The sequence below is a fragment of the Pelophylax lessonae genome (genome assembly GCF_965119305.1).
Source record: "Pelophylax lessonae genome assembly, chromosome: 12".
NCBI lineage: Eukaryota > Metazoa > Chordata > Amphibia > Anura > Ranidae > Pelophylax > Pelophylax lessonae.
This window is the reverse complement of record NC_138779.1, coordinates 47124097-47147911: the sequence shown is the minus strand read 5'-3', so window position 1 is coordinate 47147911 and position 23815 is coordinate 47124097.

Below are 23815 nucleotides of genomic sequence, written 5' to 3'. Positions count from 1 at the left end.
TGAGGAGTACAAAGACAAGTCTGTCTTGCCTACAGTCAAGCATGGTGGTGGGAGTGTCATGGTCTGAGGCTGCATGAGTGCTGCTGGCACTGGGGAGCTACAGTTCATTGATGGAACCATGAATGCCAACATGTACTGTGAAATACTGAAGTGGAGCATGATCCCCTCACTTTGGAGACTGGGCTTTAGGGCAGTATTCCAATATGATAACGACCCCAAACACACCTCCAAGAAGACCACTGCCTTGCTAAAGAAGCTGAGAGTAAAGGTGATGGACTGGCCAAGCATGTCTCCAGACCTAAAGAATATTGACCATCTGTGGGGCATCCTCAATTGGAAGGTGGAAGAGCGCAAGGTCTCTAACATCCACCAGCTCCGTGATGTCGTCATGGAGGAGTGGAAGAGGACTCCAGTGGCAACCTGTGAAGGTCTGGTGAATTCCATGCCAAATAGGGTTAAGGCAGTGCTGGAAAATAATGGTGGCCACACAAAATATTGACACTTTGAGCCCAATTTGAACATTTTTTCACTGAGGCGTGTACTCATTTTTGTTGCCAGCGGTTTAGACATCAATGGCTGCGTGTTGAGTTATTTTGAGGGGGCAGCAAATTAACAAAGTTTTACAAGCTGTACAATCACTGCTTTACATTGTAACAAAGTGTAATTTCTTCAGTGTTGTCACATGAAAAGGTATAATAAAATATTTTCAAAAATGTAAGGGGTGTACTCAATTTTGTGAGATACTGTATATGTGTGTGTGTGTAAAGCAATCTGATATTTTCATTACTATTCCTTATCTTTTTACATTATTACTTTTTTAATATAATATTTTATTTACAGTGCATTAGGAGGATTAGGATTGATTGGTTTGTATGTAAATGCCACTTCAAAAAGATTATCATCGGTTGTTCACTCCTCAAAATCCTGTTAGCTGTGGTTGGCAATAATTATAAGATTGTATAATGTGTCTTTTAGGGCCCTTTAACTCAGGCATTTAGTCTGGATTTGTCGTAATTCAGCCTTTGGAAGGACTTGCTTTCTTCTGCAGGTTTTTTGTACTGTACTGTGCAACTCTCCTTATGGACACTTTAGCTCCACCTGCCAACCAGCTGTACAAGATCTACAATTATCTACAAGTACCTTGGTGCTCGTTCGTGCCTTGGCCTCTGTGTGCCTCCCGACTATTCTCCTGGATCCCGACTTTGTACCTCATGTCTAGATCTCAGTCAGCCTACCTGACTACATCTTTGCCTTATCCTCAGCCTAAGAACCACTTCTAACTCAGCCTTTTCAGGTGCCTCACATAATCAACGAGCCAATATGACAGTGGACCCTGCTGAGTTGGTGAAGGCTATTAAACGTCAAGGACAATTGCTTGGTACCCATGAGGTGCATCTGTCTTCCCTGGACTCTAAGCTGGACGAGCTCACCTGTTCGATGAAATCCTTGCTGCAGGCAAGCCCTCCACCCACTTCAGTACCTCCCCTGGCGGTGTCATCTGTGCCTCTTAAAATCTCCTTACCTGAAAGATTTGGGGGCGAGACTAAAAACTGCAGAGGTTTTTTTAAATGTGTCAGTTACACTTTCGTAACAACCCTGAGGCATTTAGCACTTCTACCACTAAAGTGACCTTTGTGATATCCTTACTAAAGGGCAAGGCTTTGGCATTGGTCACCTCATAACATGAACACAATGATCCATTGCTACAAGATGCTGAGAAGTTCCTGTCCTCCCCCTGGACGGTCCTTGATCAACCGGGCAGGGTCTCGGCCGCTGAATACTCTAGTTTAGACTTACAGCAGGGCACAAGAACTGTGACACAGTATGCTATAGAGTTTCGCACATTGGCTGCAGAGACGAACTGGGATGCCAGGGCCCTGTGTGCAACCTTCTGCAATGGTCTTGGAGATCGCAATAAAGATGAACTGGTTTATAAGGATCTCCCAGATGATCTTGAAAGTTTTTATTGAGTTATGTGTCTGCTTTGATGTTCGCTTTAATAAAAGGTGTCAGGAGAAGGAAAGGGTCATAAGGGGCCAAGCCCAGTGTACCGTTTAGCTCCTTGGTTCCAAATACCAACTGAACCTAAACCTGAGACTTCTGTTGAGCCTGCACTTCCTATAGACATCATGGAGGTCAATCGTTTTCATTTGTCAGAAGCCGAAAAACAAAAAAGACGTTCTTTGGGTCTATGTTTATATTGTGGTTTAAAGGGACACAAATTATCCTCTTGTCCTTCTCATCCAGTACAAGGGAGGGTCTAACCCACGTCGGAGGAGCTGGGTTAGACCTTGTAAATTATTCCTCCAAATTGAAGTTAACATTACCTGCCATAATCCATGAAATATGGCCCCTAGTGCACTGTGAGGCCTTTGTGGATTCAGAGGCTGCCGGCGTATTCATGGATTATGGTTTCGCTAAGAAGCACAACAATCCATTAGTGTCCAAGTCCATACCCCTGTGGGTCACTAGTCTTTGCGGCCAGCCATTGGGTAAAGGCATTGTGGAATTTGAGACAACATCTGTTACCCTTCAAATCAGTGCCCTGAGCAAGGAAAAGTTAACTTTGTCTATAATTGAATCTCCCCACCTGCCTGTGATTCTGGGTTACCCCTGGTTGCTACAACACAACCCATCTTTTGACTAGCCAAATGCAGAATTAACTTCCTGGGGGTCAATGACTGTGCAATCAACCTGATTCCTGTAGCACCTCTTCCCAGAGGAAAGACTTATCCTCTGTTCCAGCCAGAGCAGAAGTATTTGGAGGAATACATACAGGACAGTTTACAGAGAGGTTTTATCCGCCCTCCCTCCTGACCCGTAGGGGCAGGATTCTTCTTTATTGAAATAAAAATGGAGGTCTTCGGCCAAGCATTAATTATCGAGGACTGAACCAAATTACTGTACAAGATTCTTACCCTTTGCTTCTCATTCTGGAGTTGTTTTAAGTTTTAAAAGGAGCTGCTATTTTTACAAAGCTGGATTCACGGGGGGGGGGGGGGGCATATAACTTGATTCGAATAAAGGAAGGTGATGAGTAGAAGACTGCTTTTAATACTTGGTATGGGCATTATGAATATTTAGTTATGTCTTTTGGTCTCTGCAATGCCCAGTTTTCCAACATTTCATGAAAGAACTGTTCCAAGACTTCAGGAACAAATTTGTCATAATATACCTAGATGACATATTAATGTTTTAGAAATCTTACCTGGAACATGTGTTTCACGTGAAGCAGGTGTAACAGTGCTTATGTGAAAACCACCTTTATGCCAAGTTAGACAAGTGTGCTTTTCATCAAAGTCAGATACCATTCTTGGGATATATCATAAGTCCTGAAGGTTTCCAAATGGATTCACAAAAACTGATGGCTGTTCTCCAATGGCCCCAACCAAACTCACTAAAAGGGATCCAAAGTTTCCTGGGGTTCTCCAATTATTACAGATGCTTCAGAAAAGGGTTTGCCACAATTGCTTCCCCCTTTACTGCTATGACCAAGAAAGGGGCAAACTGTAAGGTGTGGTCCTTAGAAGCAGTATCTGCTTTCCAGAAATTAAAGGAAATAATTAGCATGGCTCCATTTCTCCAGCATCCCAACCCAGATCTTCAGTATATCATTGAAGTAGATGCCTCTGAAGTGGGAGCTGGGGCTGTGTTATCTCAAAGACAACCAAGATCTGGCAAGTTTCATCCAGTCGCATTTTTTTCGAAAAGATTTTCTCCTGCGGAAATAAATTACGATGTGGGCAACCGTGAGGTTCTGGCAATTAAACTGGCACTGACCGAGTGGAGATATCTCTTGGAAGGGACCCTAAAATCTTTTATGATTCTGACGGACCACAAAAATTTAATGTATCTTCAGTCTGCCAAATACAGTATATGAATTCACGTCAGGCCCGGTGGGCCCTTTTCTTTTCGAGTTTCAATTTTATTTTAACATATATTCCAGGACACAAGAACAGGAAAGCTAAAGCTATTTCTCAGTTTTTATCCTCTGAACTTTCCAGGCCACTGAGAAGTATATTCCACCACACAAGATTATAGCATAGATCTCCACTGCTCTACTACCACAGTTACAAGGAGCTCAAACCCGCTTACCTGGAGGCAAGAAGGTACCCCCAGGCCATCTATTTGTGGCCCCGAGACTAAGGAAGGCAGTACTTCTCTGAGCGCACGATGGAGGCATCCAGGCATTACCATCCCCCTCAAGTCCTTGCAATGTCATGTTTAGTGGCCGGAAATAAAAAAGGATACAATAGACTATGTAGCTGCCTGTCCAACTTGTGCTGCAAACTACCTCGCACATTACCCCCTGGATTATTTCAGCCACTAAGGACAACTCGGTAGCCCTGGACCCATATTACTATGGATTTTATTACAGATCTTCCTAAATCTGATGGTATGGCTGCTATATGGGTCATAGTGGATTGTTTTTCTAAAATGTCTCACTTTGTACCACTGTCTGGACTACTTTCTGCTCTAATTCTCCCTGCACTCTTCCTATCCCATATCGTCAGGCACCACGGGATATCTATCGTTACAGTCTCGGATCATGGTTCCCAGTTTGCATTCCAATTTTGGAGATCCTATTGCAAAAGTTGAGGGACTACGGTGTCCCTCTCTGTCTTTATCATTATGCCAACACACTACAGTTCAATTGGTCTGAGCTTTTGCCTTTAGCAGGATTTGCTCTCAATTCTCGTTGGCACAGTGCACTGCATACTACTCCATTGTATACAGCGTTTGGCTATCACCCTCGATCTTTTCCCCTGCCACAACCATCTCCTGGTGTGCCTGCAGCAGACCAACTTGTTAAGGATTTGTTGCTGCACTGGAAGAAGATCCGTGCGCTGTTACAGAAAGCTTCTGGGAAATATAAATCCAAAAGATAAAGAGGTTACATACATCTGTTTGCAGTATTTCCATACATCTGTACACTGTAGGAGACAGAGTCTGGCTATCTACTAGATATCTTTGACCTAAAAAACCATCAGCCAAATTGGGCCCTCATTTCATTGGTCCCTACAGAGTACTTTTGGACCGGTAACGTATTGTTTACAGTTACCCGCCTCTCTTCGAATAAATCTGGTTTTCCACACTTCCCTCTTCAAGAAAGCCATCTTCAAACACTACTCCAGGGTGGTCCGGCCACCACCTCTCCTTCTCATTGATGGACAACACGAGTATGAGGTGTGTAAGATCAGCGTTGTGGTCAACAGTCCCTTGTTCACTGGAGAGGATATCCTATTACTGAACGCTCTTAGGTTTCTGCAAAGGATTTACATGCCCCCCGCTTTAATACGTGCCTTCCATGCAGCCTCACCCTCTAAACCCTGCTAGGCCCCCAGAGGAGTCCGTTTGAGGGGGCTCTGTCATGTACCTATCGGATCAGCTTCGGTTTGGGGTTTGAACATCCAAGATTTTACAATACATGGCCCTGTCCATTGTTTGGCATGTTGCGTTATTGCCAAAGAGCTCAATTTTGGTCTCATCTAACCACAGCAATTTCTCTCAATGTTACGTATCTGTTGGAGGTTTCTCCCAATGTCATGTAGCTTGGGTTCGGGGTTTGAACCAAGGTCTCTGGCGCGGAAGTGCACAGACCTGGCCATTCAGCCATTGGAAGGACTTGGTTTCTGCTGCAGGTTTTTGTACTGTACTGTGCAACTCTCCTTATGGACACTTTAGCTCCACCTGCCAACCAGCTGTAGAAGATCTGCAATTATCTCAGGCTTTAAATACTGGACACTTCCTGTGCTCTGGGCACAATCCTTTCCTGCATCATTTAGATGTTCATTGGCAAACTTTAGATGGGCCTGTACATGTGCTTTCTTGAGGAGGGGGATCTTGCGGGCACTGCAGGATTTCAATCCATGGCAGTGTATTGTTACCAATGGTTTGTTTGGTGACTGTGGTCCCAACTGCCTAATATCATTCACAAGCTCCTCCGGTGTAGTTCTGGACCCATGAGGCGAAATCTTGCATGGAGCTCCAGACCGAGGGCGATTGATAGTTATTTTATATTTCTTTTATTTGCGAATAATGACTCCAACAGTTGTCTCCTTCTCACAAAGCTTGTTTCTGATGGTCTTGTAGCCCATTCTAGCCTTGTCCAGGTCTACAATCTTGTACCTGACATCCTTTGACAGCTCTTTGACCTTGCCCATGAAGATGAGGTTTGAATGGAAGAAAGAGATTCCGTGGAAAGGTGTCATTTACACACACAAGTTGTCATTAGGAGCACCTTTTTAAACTGCATGGGCACATACTGCAGCCAGTTTGTGGGAGCCAAAATTATTGTTGGTTGGTAGAGGATCAAATACTTATTTACTCACTGAACTGCAACTCAATTTATAATATTTGCATCATGTGTTTTTTTTTCTGGATTTGTGGTGGATTTTCTGTCTCTATCATTTAAAGTACACCTATGGTAACAATTATATACCCTTAATTTCTTTGTAAGTGAGCACACTTACAAAATCTGCAGGAGATTAAATACTCATTTTCACCACTGTATGTCAAAATACAAAGAAATGTGCACTGATGCATGACCATGCAATTGTATAACGCTACAAAAAACACTTGTTTATGTACATGTACAGATCTACTGTAAATCGGCCCTAATACCTTCTTTTTTAGTTTTGGTGGTGGGGACATAAACTACTTTGAAATACAGGAAGTATGGCATGGCCCTTTTCAATCTTTTCTCAAACTCTTAAAATAATTTTGACATCTTAGGAGACCTCTACTAAAAATAATTATAAAAGATTTGTTTATTTCTCTGAGCCTCATATTGTGCTTGCTACTTATGTATCCAAATTCTTGTATTACACTGGCAGGGTTGTATACCTTTTTGTTATATGCTTTTTAATACTCTAATAAAAGATTAAAAATAATATATATATATATATATATATATATATATATATATATATATATATTTAAATGTACTGGGATCACTAAGCTATTGAAAGTTTTAAAGAAAGGAATAAAGAACATGGCATGGCTAGAATATTTAACACCGAGAGATGACTATTTTACAATATTCCCTTGCTCTTTCATGTCATACATATGTAAATAAATTAATAATTCGGAACACAAACTGTAGTGTCCCTTTACACTAGTTGTCAACGGAAAAAGTGAATGGTTATGTTAGTGGACAGTAGAAAAATCACCTCTTACATTGGTGGTCAGTGGAGAAAACCCCCTACATTGGTGGCCAGAGGAGAAATACCCCCCTACATTAGAGGTCTTTGAAAAATGCCCGCATATTGGTGATCAGTGGACAAATGAACAAAATTATAGAACAAGTAATGGGACTTTCACAGTGCTCCACATCTCAGAAATGGACACAGACAACTTATAAATTTAAAATATCAAATTTTACTCTGTACAGAAGGTTAAAAGCAAATCCAAAATTGCAAGATCCATGATAAAGTGATTAAAATATACCTATATCAGACACTACCAGCCTAAAACCCGCTACGAACAGCCATAAAAAGGAGTATGCAGTAATCTAAACATCTACAGCAATTGAAATACCCCCCATATTGGTGGTCAATGAAGAATTGCTCCATTACACAGGTGGTCAGTGGAAAAATGCCCCTTGCACTGGTGATCAGTGTTGAATTGAGCCCCTACATTAGTAGTCAGTATAAATGGAAGACCGATCTGTAATTTCTTATTCCTCAAGCAGCTCCAGCAACCTCTGGAGGAACCTTAGTTGAGAAAGCCTGGTCTGTCAGATACAAGATGATGGCAAATTATTTACACTACCAATGTCCACTCAAAGCTCAAAAATGAATTTGTGCGGAGCTGGCTTTTAAAAATGCAACTTTTTTTGCTAACAAAATTCCGGAGGAAAACTTCTGGACTTCTGAGGTGGAAGGAGCTCTCCTAGCGCTCCTCCAGGTTGTAGAAGGAACGCTAATTGCAATTTCACAGTTTTTGTAAATGTAAATGTGTTATTGACTTACCAACTGGCTCTTCACCTTTGTATCCTAAATATCTTCTTTTCTTAGTCTTGAGTCATCCCAGAGTTGCCCCCATATTGACTAAAAACCTCCACGTTATATAACCTTGGAATTAAAAAACAATAGCATTGACACATTTAGCATGCTATTGATAAAATGAAACCCTCTTTTCAAATTTAGTCTAATTGAACTTGTTAATGTTTAAACTGTCTTCACACTCTACATAATGTAGTTCCAACAATAAAATAAATACTAGAATAATGTTCAGTGTTACAAACAATTTAAAATGTACTGTGTTTGAGGCTATAGTTATTTTATATTCCTCGAAATACACCAACAATATTTTAAACAATGTAAATTCACACTTTCTATAGAATAAAAATATAAATAGAAACTTTGGTTACTGATTTTTATCTCCTTTTTTTTTTTTTTTTTTTTTTTAATGTAGCTACTTCCTCAATTCAAACAGTTATAGGGGAAATAGGTTTATTATGTGGAATTACTGTTTTAAACATTTTCACATGAGTACTTGAGGTTGTTTTTTTGACCTTATGACCAAAGGTGCTCTACTTGACTTGTACTTGTATTTGTGAAGTGATTCCCTTATTTTTCACACTCTGACAACATTCCATCAACACCACAGGGAATAGGAAAAATGTGTTACCTCTCTAATAATCTCCCATCTAGCTGACTGGCAACAAATGTACTCCTGCTAGCTTGCTTTAAGCATCAGTTACATATCTATGGCTTTGTTTGCATGTTTTAGAAAAAATGATTGCATCATTCACGGTAAATGCAATAAAGACAAAGAAAAGTATTATGTTTTGAGTGTTCCCCATGATTGCCTGAGACGGCCATAATTACTCCTTTGCCTTTGTCCTGCTTTGCTAGACCTTGCTGACTCTGAACATGTTTTAGCTCCCTATGGGCAATATTAAAGTTGTGTTCCTTGTGTTTGTTAATTTTGTGCTTTCCACTAACATGTACGTTGGGTTGAGGTATGCCCTGAATGCTCTGTTTTGTAACTCTCTTTACTAAAAATAAAATAAAATAAATAAAATAAATAAAAATAAAAGAAGTTTAACAAAAAAAGACAAAAGTGTATATATATACAGTGGGTACGGAAAGTATTCAGACCCCCTTAAATTTTTCACTCTTTGTTATATTGCAGCCATTTGCTAAAATCATTTAAGTTCATTCTTCTTCCTCATGAATGTACACACAGCTCCCCATATTGACGGAAAAACACAGAATTGTTGACATTGTTGCAGATTTATTAAAAAAGAAAAACTGAAATATCACATGGTCCTAAGTATTCAGACCCTTTGCTGTGACACTCATATATTTAACTCAGGTGCTTTCCATTTCTTCTGATCATCCTTGAGATGGTTCTACACCTTCATTTGAGTCCAGCTGTGTTTGATTATACTGATTGGACTTGATTAGGAAAGCCACACACCTGTCTATATAAGACCTTCCAGATCACAATGCATGTCAGAGCAAATGAGAATCATGAGGTCAAAGGAACTGCCTGAAGAGCTCAGAGACAGAATTGTGGCAAGGCACAGATCTGGCCAAGGTTACAAAAAGATTTCTGCTGCACTTAAGGTTCCTAAGAGCACAGTGGCCTCCATAATCCTCAAATGGAAGACGTTTGGGATGACCAGAACCCTTCCTAGAGCTGGCCGTCTGGCCAAACTGAGCTATCGGCGGAGAAGAGCCTTGGTGAGAGAGGTAAAGAAGAACCCAAAGATCACTGTGGCTGAGCTCCAGAGATGCAGTCAGGAGATGGGAGAAAGTTGTAGAAAGTCAACCATCACTGCAGCCCTCCACCAGTCGGGGCTTTATGGCAGAGTGGCCCGACGGAAGCCTCTCCTCAGTGTAAGACACATGAAAACCCGCATGGAGTTTGCTAAAAAACACCTGAAGGACTCCAAGATGGTGAGAAATAAGATTCTCTGGTCTGATGAGACCAAAATAGAACTTTTTGGCCTTAATTCTAAGCGGTATGTGTGGAGAAAACCAGGCACTGCTCATCACCTGTCCAATACAGTCCCAACAGTGAAGCATGGTGGTGGCAGCATCATGCTGTGGGGGTGTTTTTCAGCTGCAGGGACAGGACAACTGGTTGCAATCAAGGGAAAGATGAATGCGGCCAAGTACAGGGATATCCTGGACAAAAACCTTCTCCAGAGTGCTCTGGACCTCAGACTGGGCCGAAGGTTTACCTTCCAACAAGACAATGACCCTAAGCACACAGCTAAAATAACGAAGGAGTGGCTTCACAACAACTCCGTGACTGTTCTTGAATGGCCCAGCCAGAGCCCTGACTTAAACCCAATTGAGCATCTCTGGAGAGACCTAAAAATGGCTGTCCACCAACGTTTACCATCCAACCTGACAGAACTGCAGAGGATCTGCAAGGAGGAATGGCAGAGGATCCCCAAATCCAGGTGTGAAAGACTTGTTGCATCTTTCCCAAAAAGACTCCTGGCTGTATTAGATCAAAAGGGGGCTTCTACTAAATACTGAGCAAAGGGTCTGAATACTTAGGACCATGTGATATTTCAGTTTTTCTTTTTTAATAAATCTGCAACAATGTCAACAATTCTGTGTTTTTCTGTCAGTATGGGGTGCTATGTGTACATTCATGAGGAAGAAGAATGAACTTAAATGATTTTAGCAAATGGCTGCAATATAACAAAGAGTGAAAAATTTAAGGGGGTCTGAATACTTTCCGTACCCACTGTATATATATATATATATATATATATATATATATATATATATATATATATATATCAGCGTAAAATGTCCACAAAGAAAGAATTCATTCATAAAAGTTAAAAAAAAAAAAAAAAAACATACATAATAAAAACTCCTTGGGGTCATTTACATATTCATCAATGCGGACGCAACACATGGACACTCAGAACACAATTGTTTTCTAGGTGTCCTGTTTACAACATACATGTGTGTTGTATAAAAAGGCAGCATGTATGCATTTTTATGCAACGCAATGCACAACAATGTGTTACAATACATGTTGTGCATAGAGTCGAATCATGTTTTTTTTTACCTTGCAGTAAAATGAAAAAAAAAAAAAGAAAGAAAAACTGTAAATACTAAGATGTGTTGGAACAAATGGCTGAGTATCCGATAGTCATAGGCACCACACCCAGAACTTGTGAAATATAGGCAATAAAGGTATTATGGGGTTTTTAAGGTGCAAATACGCAAGAAAAGAAATTCAATATACCATTAACAAGTTATTTTATTTGTACATCATTTTTAAAACATATGTAAAAAAATAAAATTGTTTTACATGTAATATGCAGTTAAGCCATTTTACTCTACATGTTTCACTATGGTTTAGCTTTTCCAGGAGTTAATTATTGACTGTACATGAAACTAACTGATAGGTCCTCAGGAGGGAGTAAGAGTCCTACAAACATATACCCAGATGAGTAGTATACAATGGGTTAACCAGCAGGAATACTTGAGACACTAGTAGATTGACCCGAGTTGTTTTGGGGAAGATATCAGCATACCACAGGGAGAGATAATCCAAGGATGGCAAAACCCTAAAACTGGTAACGTCTTGCATTGAGATGATAGAATGGTTGTAAAATTCTCAGCAATCCTAGTAATAGGCTTATAACTTTATGAAACAATAAAATCCTCCAGACAGATGGTAACTGGGCAAACAGTGGCCACATCAACCCTAAAGAGTCTAGCGTCTCAATAACAACAGCATAATGGACATCCTCATTCCAGAGCACCGCAACAGTGCGATATGTTGTTGCAATGCGGCATGCACAAAGTGCATACCACACAATAATGCATGCATGCTCCCATTGGTGTGGAAAAAATGTGAAGCTGTGTTCACTTCACAATCAACTGGTTACATTGATGCAAAAAAGTGTACTTTTCAAAATATTTCCCTTGCACAGGATTGGATATTTAAATGAACACTTTACCCTATTCATTAACACATACAGTACACAGTGCATACATACATTACTGAGTGAACAGTTTCTATTCCTTTAACAATTCATCCCAAACAGTTTTTTTTTTTTTATAGAAGTTGAAAACTGCAATACATTTGCAACATTTGTAGCACTTTTAAAAGCACTGAAAATATCATATATATACACAGTCAGGGGGGATTAGTAAAAATGCTTTCACAATTTGCAGTTTTGCTTATACATTATGGTTTGTGTCAGCACTTCTGCTCTTTATTGAGCACTTAAAGCTCTTAGGCTGCACACACAGAACGCTGTCTCCATCAACATTGCAGCAAGTATTAGCAAAACACATTGAACAAATAGGCCTCTTTTGCCAGGAATAATAGTAAAATAATGATTGTGCTCATATAACAGAAGACAGACAAAGAGAAGCAGGTGCTTTCTGCAGATGAGATATGCCCACTGGAAGGTAACGCTTGACGGCAGAGAGAATTCAGCTCAGCTGGGAAATGAGGGCTTGTTGTGACTATTGCGCTATAATATTGGACATACCACAGCTTTTCTGATGAGTGTTTAATATAAAATGAAGCTCTATGCTACTGTCTAGTGTGTGAACTGCAGCCAAAACATGAGAGCACCTGCTGGCTGGCACGTAGAAGGGTTGTGTATAGTTTACTCCTCTTTCTAACATGCAGGGAAGGGCAAATCCGCTGTGAAGCAAATGACACACATTCATGCCAAATATAACAATGCAACAAAATTGACTTTGTGAGACTGACTGGCACTTACTAAACTTTTCGCCGGTCTGGTTCTGAGCTCAGTTTATCTTTATGAAAGCCCCATGACTAAATTTCAATATAAACGCACGGTATAGGAAAATTTCAGAATAATATTGAATATATGTCTCTGTTTTCATGCAGTTGTTTTAAACTCTAGCCTGTCCATTTTTCTTTTGTTTGCTGTAAGATACCTGATTGCCACACATAACATCAAATAAAGGAAATGAGTACTAAAAACTATATAAAAAATACAAACATTTATTCACAGTACAATTCAATTAAAATTCATATAAAAACTTCAAACACTTGTCATAAGTGTAATCTGCATTCCCCAATTAGATCGGGGTGCACTTGTCCGGTTAAAGTGATTGTAAAGGTTTGTGTTTGTTTTTTTTTTAAATGACAAACATGTTATACTTACCAGTTCTGTGCAGTTGGTATTGCCCAGCGCAAAGCCAGATTCTCCTCTTCTCGGGTTCCTCTTTGGAGGCACCCAAGCCGAGCTGCAGTTCCACGTGTCCATTCAGACACAGAGCTGCTGTTCGGCCCCACCACCTATCTCTCCTGATTGGCCAAATGACCTTGATTGATAGCAGTGGAAGCTAATGGCGCCACTGCTGTGTCCCAGCCAATCAGAAGAGGAGAGTCCCAGACGGCCGAGGAAATCGCTGGATAGAGAAGGTAAGTATTATGGTGTGCTGGGGAGGCTGCTACCAGCAGAGGGCTTTTTATCTTAACCCCTTCGCACCGACAGAACGCAAATCTGCGGCCTCAGCTTCAGGGGGTTGTATCAGGGTGATGCCTGCAGCTAGAGGCATCACCCCAGTATCGTTGTTTAGAGAAAACGGTCAGCTTTCTTGTATTGACAACCAATGTGGCTGAGCAGCTGCTCGGCTGTCATTACAGGGAGCGAGAGGGGACGTCCCTCCTCACCCGCCACCTTTCGCGGCTCGCCCGGGTCTCCCGTCCCACCGGGAGACCCAGGCAACCAGCCGGCACATTCACCAGCTGGCCGAAGACCCAAAAAAAGCTGGATTCAGGTCTGATCGGGTCTCCAATGTAAAAACCCGGAAGCGATGTCATGACATCCCTTCCGGGTACTGAAGCTTTAAAGGCGCCAGATTTAAAAAAAAATTACAGCATACAAAACAGCCAAACATGGCATTCAAAGCGCTGCATCCCTTCGTGCTCACACGCAGAAGCGAACTCATTCGCAAGTCGCGCCTACATATGTAAACGGTGTTCAAACCACACATGTGAGGTATTGCCGCGATCCTTAGAGCAATAATTCTAGCACAGGACTTCCTGTGTAACTCTAAACAGGTAAGCGTTAAAATTTTTAAAACGTCGCCTTTGGAGATTTTTAAGTACCGAAGTTTGTTGCCATTCCACGACTGTGCACAATTTTAAAGCATGACATGTTAGGTATCTATTTACTCAGCGTAACATCATCTTTCACATTACATAAAACAATTGGGCCAACTTTACTGTTTTGTTTTTTCTTTACAAAAAATTGCATTTGAAAGACCGCTGCAAAAATACTGTGTCACACAAAATATTGCAATGATCGCCATTTTATTCTCTAGGGTCTCTGCTAAAAAAATATATATAATGTTTAGGGGTTCTAAGTAATTTTCTATCAATAAATACTGATTTTAACTTGTAAGCAACACGTCAGAAAAAAAGGCTTAGGCTCTAAGGGGTTAATGCATAGACTGCATTGAGATAAAAAACCTTCTGCTTTTACAACTCATTTAAGACATAGCCCATATATATATAGCATAAGCACACTTACAAAATACAGATGTAAAAATTACTACATATATGTTCAATATCAAGTACTCCCCAAAAACATATGTAGCAATTTCACAATTGTACTTTGTAAGTAATTGTGATTTCTTCCCCAAAATAAATAGAATTTCCTGAAGAAGCCAGCACCTTGATTGTTCATGTGATCTGGCCCAGTACATTTATGGAAGTTTGCTTTTTTCATTTATGTATACAGTACTCATGCAATATATATGGGCTAGGTCAAGTGTTGGGGGTAACGAGTTACAAAGTAACGGATTACAGTAACTACATTACTTTTTTTGGTAACGAAGTAACGTAACTAGTTACAATACTAATATTGGTAACTACACTACTTTTCTAGGCTATAGGAGGTAACTACACTACTTTACTAGGCTATAGGAGGTAACTACACTACTTTACTAGGCTATAGGAACGTGCTTTCCTGCGTTACCCAAGCCGTGCAATACAATCCTTATTTCAAAGAATAGAGAGAGATGAAGTTTATGAATTTTTGTTGCACTTTATGTTTTATTCTGTTTTTTCAGGTTTTGTTCTCATGTTTCCCAAAGCCTGTATTTATACAATAAACTCTATGCAGAAAGAGTGTCATGTATCTTCTTCTACACGGTCAATTAAGAAAGAGGAAAGTAAAGTAATAAGTAGTGAAGTTACTTTTCAAATGCAGTAACTAGTAAAGTAATCTCGTTACAATTTACAGAAGTAACTAGTAACTAGTTACATTTTTTGAGTAACTACCCCAATACTGGCTAGGTTTTAACTGGACAATTGCACCCCAATCTAATTAGGGAATGCAGATTACACATTTGACAAGTGTTTGAAGTTTTTATGTCAATTTATTTGAATCGTATTGTCAATAAACTTTAGTATTTTTATATACTTTTTGTAAGTAATCACTTCCTATATTTGGGGCTGTGTGGCAACCTTTTCTTTCTTTCTGTGTGCCACGTCAACGATTTGTGCTTTAAATTTGCTGTGAGATACCTGGTGATCCTGACATTTTTCTTTTTTCTCTTTTCCATTGTTATGACGCCAAGCAGAGAAACAGATCCACACTGGCATGGTCAGTTTGTGTACCTGTGAAGATATAGGTAGCCATGCCAATGCTCCCCATGCCTGTATCTCCCATTGCCAGTTTAGCAGCTACACTTCCTCCTGCCCAGCCCTGCTGGGTTTTTTTGACAGTGTCTTCCAGCAGGAGCTGCTGAATAACATCCACTGCCTGGCCACAAACTATATAGACATATCCTCCTGGTATTGGAAAGAGAGTATGAAGGGAGGCTGAGTGGTCATGTGGCAATAGAAATGAACATAAAAAGGTATAAAACTAATGAATGTGATTATACGTAAAAGTATTAGTTCACCTTTTATAAAAAAAAAATCAAAAGGTGAACATCCTACACCCTGATCCCTCCTAGAACCCGTAGAGAATGAAGAGAGGGAAGAGCGGGAATTAGAAATCCCTAAACCACTACACCAGCTGTGTGGGCAACAGTGGCGTACCTAGAGCATTTGGCACCCGGGGTGGATCCTATATCTGGCACCCCCCCCCCCCAACTTTAAAATGTAAAAAAAACACAAAAATTTGAAATGTTTTCAAGAATATTTATTGCACAAATTTCACAGCCCCCCATCACAGTGCCCCTTGCAGTCTGCCCTCCGTCTCTCTAATCACAGTTCCCCCTTTTGCACTCTCTGCCTTCCTTGCACAGTCCTACCTTCAGCATAAATAGATAGCTAATATTATTAGCAATGTGTTTAAGTTTGAGTAAGAGATTGGAGATGGTCAGAGACTGAGAACATGATACAAGAGATGGTCAGAGACTGAGGACACGATACAAGAGATGGTCAGAGACTGAGGACATGATACAAGAGATAGTCAGAGATTGCAGACATGATACAAGAGATGGTCAGAGACTGAGGACATGATACAGGAGATGATCAGAGACTGCAGACATGATACAAGAGATGGTCAGAGACTGAGGACATGATACAGGAGATGCTCAGAGACTGCAGACATGATACAAGAGATAGTCAGAGACTGCATACATGATACAGAAAATGGTCAGAGACTGAGGACATGAAACAAGAGATGGCCAGAGACTGAGGACATGATACAAGAGATGGTCAGAGACTGCAGACATGATACAGGAGATGCTCAGAGACTTCAGACATGATACAGTAGATGGTCAGAGACTGCAGACATGATACAGGAGATGGCCAGAGACTGCAGACATGATACAGGAGATGGTCAGAGACTGCAGACATGACACAGTAGATGGTCAGAGACTGCAGACATGACACAGGAGATGGTCAGAGACTGCAGACATGATACAGTAGATGGTCAGAGACTGCAGACAGGATAAAGTAGATGGTCAGAGACGGCAGACATGATACAGGAGATGCTCAGAGACTGCAGACAGGATACAGAAGATGGTCAGAGACTGCAGACAGGATACAGTAGATGGTCAGAGACTGCAGACAGGATACAGTAGATGGTCAGAGACTGCAGACATGATACAGGAGATGCTCAGAGACTGCAGACATGATACAGTAGATGGTCAGAGACTGAGGACATGATACAGGAGATGGTCAGAGACTGCAGACGTGATACAGGAGATGGTCTGAGACTGCAGACGTGATACACTAGATGGTCAGAGACTGCAGACATGATACAGTAGATGGTCAGAGACTGCAGACGTGATACAGGAGATGCTCAGAGACTGCAGACGTGATACAGTAGATGGTCAGGGACTGCAGACATGATACAGTAGATGGTCAGAGACTGCAGACATGATACAAGAGATGGTCAGAGACTGCAGACCTGATACAGGAGATGCTCAGAGACTGAGGACATGATAGAAGATAGAAGAGCACTAGGGGAAGCGGAGAGCACAGGGGAAGCAGAGAGCACTGGAGGAGCTGAAGGGCACGGTGGGGGGGGGGCTTGGAGAGAATTAAGAGGGGGTTTGGAAAGAATTGTAGGGGGGTTGGAAGGCGCAGGGGGTGGAGAGCACTGGGGGGGACAGGGAGCACTTGGGTGGCGAGCAGGGAAAACCAGGGGGGTGGAGAGCACTGGGGGGGACAGGGAGCATGGGGGGGGAGGGAGATGAAAAGCACTGTGGGGAGCTGAAGAGCATCGGGGGGGGCTAAATAACAGGGGGGTCTAGTGCACTGAGGGGGGCTAAGAGCACTGGGGGGGGTGTTAAGAGCACTGAGGGGGGGATTGGGAGCACTGGAGGGGGGGTTAAGAGCCCTGGGGGGCCAGCAAAAGAAGTTGTATAGGAGGGGGATGGGGCAGCTGCATATAGATGAATTGATCTTTCCCTATTCTTCCTGCAAGGGAGAGGAGGAGAATCAGTTATTCAGCAGCTGCAGGAAGAATAGGGAAAGATGAATTCCTCTATATGCAACTTCCCCATCCCCCTCCTCTCCAGCACACACACTTGGGCAATGGGCACGCACTCACCTTATTCCCGCTGAGGCTACACCCCTTCTTCCTGCCGAGGCTCCGCCTCCTTCTTCCCACCACGGCTCCGCCCCCTTCTTTCCACCTCGGCTCCGCCCCCGCTAGCAGCACGGCCTGAAGGAGCTGCCACTGCAGCTGCCTTCACACTGCAATACGGGATCTGTCAGAGAAAACGCCAGGCAGGACACCAGCTTACACCCCCCAGTGCGTGGCACCCGGTGCCGCCCGCCACCCCCATTGGTACGCCACTGGTGGGCAATGATAGTTTATCACAGCTGGTAGTACAGCGGGGACTGGGGGAGGGGCGCAGGGTTAGGCCCCTTTCACACAGGTGGACCGTTCAGATCCGCCTGTCAGTTTTTTTGGCAGATCTGAACGGTCACCCCATGCATCTCTATGGAGCATCGGATGTCAGCGGAGACATGTCCGCTGACATCCGATCCGTCAAATCTGGACGGATGGAAACCCTATTTTCCATCCATCCAGCGGATGGGATCGGATGAGAACGGACAGGCGGTCCGTTCCCATCCGATTCCCCCATAGAGATGCATGGGGACCTGACATCTGTGTCTCGGCACACAGCACAGCTGTCATCCTCATGCTCAGTGGGGGATCAGCAAATCGATCCCCTGCTGAGAAAAATGGAATCTGTCCGACAGACTCAATGTGTGAAAGAGCCCTTAAGGTGGGCCAGGGTGTTAGTTCACTTTTTCATTTTTTCGAAAAGGTGAAATAATATTTAAAATGTTTTACTAGCTGTGTATACAATTGGCTTTTATAGTAGTGTGTTTACAAATACGTTAACCACTTCTAGTCCGGCACAATTCTAAAATCACTCTCCAACATATTTAAAAAAATAAACTTTTTTTACTATTAAACGGCTTAAAACCCCAAACATTATTTATTTATTTATTTTTAAGCAAAAGCCCTACAGAATACAATGGTGAGCGTTGCAAATTTTTATGTCACATGATTTTTGAGCAGCAAATTTTTTTGGAGAAAATACACATTAATGAATTTTAATGCACAAAAACACAATATAATATCCAATTTTTTGGAAAATATAAAAGATGATGTTACACTGAGGAAATAGAGACCAAACATGTCACGTCTGTGGAACAGCGCCAAACTACGCTACCTAAAAATCTTTAGGGGTGACACTTTTTAAAAGCCTTTACAGGTTACTAATTGAAAGCTACACAGGAGGTTTGGAGTTAGAATTGTTGCCCTCACTATGACGTTCATAGTAATACCTCACATATGTGGTGTGATCGCCGTTTACATATGTGTGTGGGATCAATGTGCAAGTTCACATTTGCGCATGAGCGCGGAGGGACAGGGGCACATAAAAAATATATATTATTATTATTCATTTTATTTAAAAAACATTTTTTACACTTTTTTTTAGCAACTTCATTGCCATCACAAAGGATGAGCATCATCCCTTGTGCTAGCATGGGCCATGGAGGGATCTGGGGTCTATTAGACATGCAATGCAGTTGATCAGACACAAATCAGTCTGATGCATATAGGCTGCAAAGGAAATAAATTGTGGGCACTAGGTATCCTCTGAAAAAATTTAAGATGTGATATTTTAGAAGAACAAAGAATAACTCTTATAGTGCAACCTTATGTATACAACACCACAAATGGTTCAAACTCATGAATTCATATGCCAGCATGTAAAAGTCCACTTTGCTGCTCAGTGATATAAATCCTTAAAGATCATAAGACAGCATATACTGTACAACTCCACTTCAGTGCTCAGTGATTTATTCCGATTGTGCTCCAATCATGCATATAAAGTGCTTTGTGCCATAACTCTTTGTGGTCCTCTCCACCACTTACCACACTGACACTCACCAGACTTACAGACCCAATGTTTTGTGGGTCAGCTTACGCTCAGATAAACTCCCCATCAGGTAGGCTATCAAGTCCCCTCCCCTCTCCGACTCTCTTCGATTGCAGTATAGTACTCCAAAAAAGAAATCAAACACACTCTCCATAGCGTAACCCTGTTTTATTGGTAAAAATTCTTAAAATGGCAAAGATAGGAATAAAACTCACATTGTCCGGTGCCCAAGCCGGCACCCAGCAATCTTATCAGTGTTCGTTATGGCTGCTGGCCGCCCTCTCCCGCATGGGTTATCGATGTGCGTTCCAACCAGTGGAAGCTCAGTCACCAGGAGTGACGTAGAAACCACGTAACCCCGCCCCTATGCGTTTCACTGTGATAACGTCATCTGAAAGCTAGGGACGTGGTCAATTGGGATCCTTATATACCTTCCCTCTGGTGCCATCCTTTTTGGTCCTGTTCTCTATTACCATATTCTCCACCGCTGAAATCGCTAGTTAGATTATATATGACCACATTTCACAATGACATTAATACAATTCCATAAAAATACATTTATACATTGAAATGAAAAAAAAATAAAGTTCAAAGATAAAATCATTCAAGGCTATTATGCACTGTAATCAATTCCTTCCCTTTCCTATTCTCCTATATACATAATTTTGTACCTTCAGGAGTCCCTCTGCCATCTAGTGCTTGTTTTAAATATTGCAGATCACACACCCAAGGTATGTTTGTTTAGGTATCTATTAGGAATAGGTGAGCCCTACTCCTCAAGGGGCTTTTACTCCTCGTAATTAAGACAGAAGGTCCTATTTTTATTTTTATTATTGGTATTTTATATCTTCCTTGATACCAACGATCATTTATCACTTCCAAGGTTAGTAGGTTTAGTACAAATATCCCTAGTTATGATTACTAGGCCCAATTAAAAAATATTGTAATGGGCTAATATACTGCTTTATCAGTAGTTAGGGATGAAACAGTTTAGATCCAAATCTATGTTTAACCCTTTAGGGGTGAGAGCACTTATTTCAATTATCCATCAGGTCTCGTTTTGTGAGATGGCTTTTCAAATCTGAGCCTCTCCAATGGAACTTCAGTCCAGTGGGATTTTTGTTATGGACCAACCTGAAGTGATTAGAAACACTATGGAATTTGAAACCAGCCTTAATGTTATTAATATGTTCCCTGATACAAGTCTTTAATTTCTGGGTGATACGTACCCACATCCGCACTCCAATACACAGGTGACGTGCATGGTGTTACATGTTGTGAATTTTTTAATCTGATATTCTTTACCGGTTTGGTTGGATTTAAATTGCTTTCTTCTATCGGATCTGGGAACTGTGATACAAGTTGTATATCTCCCACATCCAAAGAAGCCTATAAAATCTAAAAAGGTATGGGTTTTCTTTGGGAGGTCAGGGATATTGTGTACCATCCTTAAAGCGGAGTTCCGGGCACAAAAACTAGATTTTTTTTTTTGTGCCCCTCCGCTAGGTATGCCTCACCTGAAAAGGAATTGGGTAGTTATTTTTTTTTTTTTGTTTACTTACCTTGCAATTGAAGATCGAAGATACTCACCTCAGAGTACTTCCTCCCTCGGAGCCGCGGCTCACCCCGTCACTTCCTGCCTCGCTATGATTCCTGGAAGCTGAACGTCACAGCTCCCAGGAATCAATGCGACGGCACCGGCCCCGCTCGTCATTTCCGGGCGACGCCGCATTCCCCTGCTAAACAGCTTCTGGGCATGCCCAAAAGCTGTGGAGGAATGCGGCGTCGCGCCGGAAGTGACGAGAGGGGCCGGTGCGGCGCATTCTGGGACAAGAAGACGCGGAAGAAGACACAGAAGAGGACCGCGCCGGCTTCAGCTGCCCACAACAGAGATGGAAACGCTGTGGAAGAAATTTTATAAGTAAGTATTTCTTCTAAAAGGTAAGTGCGAACCGGGACAGATCAGAGGCTAGCCATTGTGGAATGTGCTAGCCCTGACTGTCCCGGGGGTATGTTCATTAAAAAATGACATCTGTGCCCGGAACTCCGCTTTAATCCTTAACTGGGGGCTTTCTTATAAATAAAATGGAGTTTCCTGGGTATAACTTTCCCTAGAACTGGATCCCTCCTCAGGATTGGCCAGTATTCTTTTATAACTCCAGTTCTTTATACTGGCTACTATAGCCTATAATGAAAGCCCATTCTTGTTTTCCTTCTTCTCTGAGTATTTAGGAGGGTGTTTCTATCCATATTACCTACTGATTCCCTAACCTCCAATAATTTTGTTATGATATACCCTTTATCCACCAGCCTTTCTATTAATATGTCAGTTTGCTCTACATAATCTTCCATTTCATCCCAGTTTCTTTTTATTCTTACAAATTGTTCCTTGGCCATCTTCCATTTGTCATGATGGCAACTCGATATTGGTATGTATGTACTGTATTCATTTTTGTCTGTGCTTTTAAAATAAGTTTTTGTGCACAGTACTGTATGGGATTTAAAGATAATCAAATCTAGGAAATTCACACTTTCCTGTTGTATATTGTATATATTTAATCCCATATTGGTTAGAGTTGATATGTTGGATTAAGTGATCCAATTCTCCTTTGGTTCCCATTCATACCATACCTATATCCTCTATAAATTTGAGATATACCGCCAGATCTGGCCATGATTTCCAAATACCTCTTCCTGTTTCCATTTGTTGAGAAATATATTAGCCATCCTGGGTGTATATTTAGCCCCCATTCATGGGCATCCACATGGGAGGACAAGGGGGGGCAAATGCCCCCCCCCCCCGCTCAATCTCAACTTCCCCTTTAAAGTGGTTGTTAAGCCATTTTATACTCTCCTGTCTGGTCTTTTTAATAATCCTTTGTGCTCGTGCCCCTTTGTCAGTGTATGCGTTTTAAAAAAATAAGCCATTCTTTACCAGTTTTCAGAGCTCCGATTGCCGCTCAAGTGACCCGCCAGCTCTCTTCTCTCCCTGTCTGACAGCAGCCTGCAGCGGGGGGGGGGGGCAAGGGATTCCCCGCTGACGTCAGTCTGGAGGAGGGGAGGAGAAGAGGCCGAGCGGAGGAGAGAGGCGGCGGGTCACGTGAGTGGCGATCAGCGCTCTGAAAACTGGAAAAGAGCGGCTTATTTTTTCCCCTTTAAAAAGAAATATTCGCGAGTCGCAGCTTGAGGGGTGACTGACACCAGCAGCCACACGGACCACTGTCCTCAGCCCCAGGCACCGGTGCTATCATTGGCTTTATTTATGCAACATGTAAAAAATGGCTACTCACAAACACAGATGTAAAAATGATCATAACAGGCTCGATTGCTCCAGTGTCAGGAATAGTCCATATGAAAGTCCATAATCCAATAAGATGACGGCTGACGCGTTTCGAGGCTTAGCCTCTTCCTCAGAGCCACTGTGTCATGACCTACTCTCAAGTTTAAAAAATAATACATTGCTCAAATCCCTCCCTCAAGTCTCCGGAGCCCCTCCCCTTCGGGGTGTGGCAGAGGTACTACACCCCTCCCTCCTGTAACACTGCCACTCAATCCCCAATAGGGTTAGTTCATGAAACCCATGTGCCATACACCACAGTTTCATTGTCAAAACAAAATAAAATAATATAATATAATAATAACACATACATAAAATCAAATCAATCTACAACATGCAATTGTTGGCATCCATATGACATAGCATCAACTGCACAGTATGCACAAAGTGCATATAAAAAAGTAGATGAAAACCCAGTGTGACGTTTGGTTCATGTAGGTACACATAGTACATCTACCAATAAGAGAGGGCTGACAGCGTTCTATTAGAATCATACACCCTACACTTTTATTTTTGAGGATGCTTGTGGTAGGATGGAGAGAGATATCCCATAGGGATCACTGCAATCCATCCGGATATGATCCATGTTGTGCCCATGTTAATTCATGTGAGACACAGACTTACCCTTTAA